This window comes from Benincasa hispida, chromosome 8 (assembly GCF_009727055.1).
Source record: "Benincasa hispida cultivar B227 chromosome 8, ASM972705v1, whole genome shotgun sequence".
Classification (NCBI taxonomy): domain Eukaryota; kingdom Viridiplantae; phylum Streptophyta; class Magnoliopsida; order Cucurbitales; family Cucurbitaceae; genus Benincasa; species Benincasa hispida.
This window is the reverse complement of record NC_052356.1, coordinates 7,636,589-7,639,486: the sequence shown is the minus strand read 5'-3', so window position 1 is coordinate 7,639,486 and position 2,898 is coordinate 7,636,589.

The following is a 2,898-nucleotide window of genomic DNA, read 5'->3' as shown; positions in this document are numbered from 1 at the left end:
TTTTTTTAATATATCTCTAGTTTATCCTCAACCTTAATAATTTGTTATTAGTAGTTTATTTAAATTATACTTAAATAAAAAATCATTTCATAACTAATGAATTACTATTTTCAAATTATCTTACAGAGTAAACATCTTATGGTATGTCTTCCCTCGAAAGATGTGACTATTTCAATTGTCATAATAGTTTATAAATACGTGGTCTTCTTACCAATTTACAACTTCACAAAAATATAAAGAATTGTTCCTACAATGTTCATCTATTTTATATACAATTATTCACACATTGTAGTCTTCGTTGAATCATATAGTTAAAATGTTGCATTTATAATTTGTCCTATATTCTTCATGTATAGAGTAGCACTCAAAGCATGTCTTACTGGTTTTAGTGCAAGTGGGAAATTGTTTGGATTTGTATCCTAAAGTCTATTTGTTATTTTTTTATTAATTAATATTTAATTGAATTATTTTAATGCAATATTAAATTATCTATTATAGTAAAAATCCAAGAATATTAGATATTACTTTATACAGTATATTGTGGTTCATATACGGGTAGATCATGTTCAAGAAATAACTTACAGGGTCTATAGTATATGGATAAGGTTGGGTGTCTTGTCCTAGTGACATTATTTATATGACCCACTCTATAATCATTACAAACAATTAGATCCAAATCGTTCATGTGGAGATATGTAATTGGAGGTATTCTATATAAAGAGTTTGTATAAGACTAGACCATGAAATATTTAATCTTTATAAGTGTTTAATATTTCATAAGATGATCATGTATGACTCAATCTTAGTTTTGAGTGAGTTTTGAACTCTTGCATGTGAGGGCTCATACTTTGATTTACATGGGTGAGAGTGGCTCGAGTAATTGATTCAATATGTAACAATGAGACACCATCCTCTCATTCGTCCAAGAGGGACTTGGTTTATGATTGAACCACAAACAAATTATTCATTAAAGGGTCAATGGTACTTGAAGAGAAAGAGGTAATTATAGGTGTGAAACAAACATTTGATCCAATTGTAATTACGAACAATTCATGAATGAGTGACTTGCTTTTAATGATTATATCCATAGATGTAACTTGGCCTACACTGCATAAAAGTATAACTATAGGTCTATAGTGAAATAACATATAGTTAATGAATGAAGATTAATTAATTAAAAAGCTTAGTTAATTAATTTTACATCATTGAATCTTATAATCTAGAGGTTCATAGGATCCCTTTGCCAGCTCATGACATATAAACAAAAATTAAGTAATGTTGAAAGAATATTTGAAATGTTTGAACCAATATATGTTACCTTGAGGGAAAATAATTATTGTATGATACAATTAATATCATATATATATAAGTATTAGTATATTAGGATACATTATTATATATTTAATTTGAATAAGATTCAAATTATAAAAATACGTTTGGAACTTGAAGAGGTGTTTTTTTTTTTTTTTTTAATTTGGTTGTTTTAATTTAAAACATTTAATTTTCAACCAACTTGCTAACAGATATTTCATGTTTTGATTTAGAACTTTTAACTTGGCGGTTTTAACTCTAATGTTTTCCTATTTAGAATGTTAGGAGACCTTGAATTAAAACCTGTTTTGGGATTCATTAAATTAATTTAATGATTTTTTTTTTTTTTTTTTTAACTTTACTCTCAAATTTTATTTATCGAAAAAATTGACTTTCAATTAAATTGATCTCGCATATATGTAGTAATAACTCGAATTAAAAATATTAGAAAGTCGAGTCTTTACTGAGATCGAAGATCCTCTCCTGCTATTTAATTTAATGTTTCATTTGAAAGGTTCTTTTTTTTCTTTTTTTCCTTTTTGTGATTCTAGAAAGCGAAATTGAGATTATATGTATTTTATCGAAGTAGAAATTTTATAATTATAGTTCTAATTTTGATACATATCAAAATACGTTTCCAATTCGTAAATAATATTTTATAATTTTCCAAAATTCGCATTAAAAAAGAGAGAGAGAAAAAGAAAGAAAGAAAAATAAATAAAAAACCTCATAACAAATGGGTTTGTATAAAATTCGCTACAATGAACTACACCTTCTAAAATATTTAGTATTCAATACAATTCCAACATAAAGTTAGTGTACCATAACCATTCATATATCATAATTAACCCAATCAATTAAACATCCAATATTTAATACAACAAAAATGTCTTTACTTTGCATCTTCAACAATGATGGATCAATCACATCATATACTTTATCTTCATGTGTATCTGAAATTTCTTCCAAATGCTCCTTCATCTAAAAAAATATATACTAGTTTATTTCAATTTTTATTGCTGTAAAACATCAAATATTATGTTGAAGGAATTAAATGTTTTTCATCAAATTTTCATAATATTTAATCAATACATTTTCATAAGACAATTTTCAAAAAATAGAATAAGATGAAAGGCGAAAATTAGAGCAATAAAATAAAACTTTTGGTGATATATATATCCAAAAAAGAAAAAGGATTCTAGTGATGTGTATCTAATATATTATTTGGTTGTGGTTTTTGGATGTTTAAAATCTTAAAAAATCATGGGTTTGTTCTAAAGACAATAAAATATTCAAGTTCAGTTGATATTATTATGTTTACCATTATATGACCTTGATTTTTAAGAATTGCATTGAAAGGTTTATAGTTAATTTTGAGATTTGTAAAATGGGATACAATTCGAACTCTCTCGTGCAATATATCAATAGGAGATTGTATACGTCCAACCTTGCAGCTATGCCATTCTCGTTTAAGATTTCTCCAATTTGCGGATCCTTTTTTTTCCTTCTTCATCATAATCAAACTCTTTCTGATCTTTTGCAAATTATAAAAGAAAAACAAATAGATAAAAAACAATCAGTAAGTTA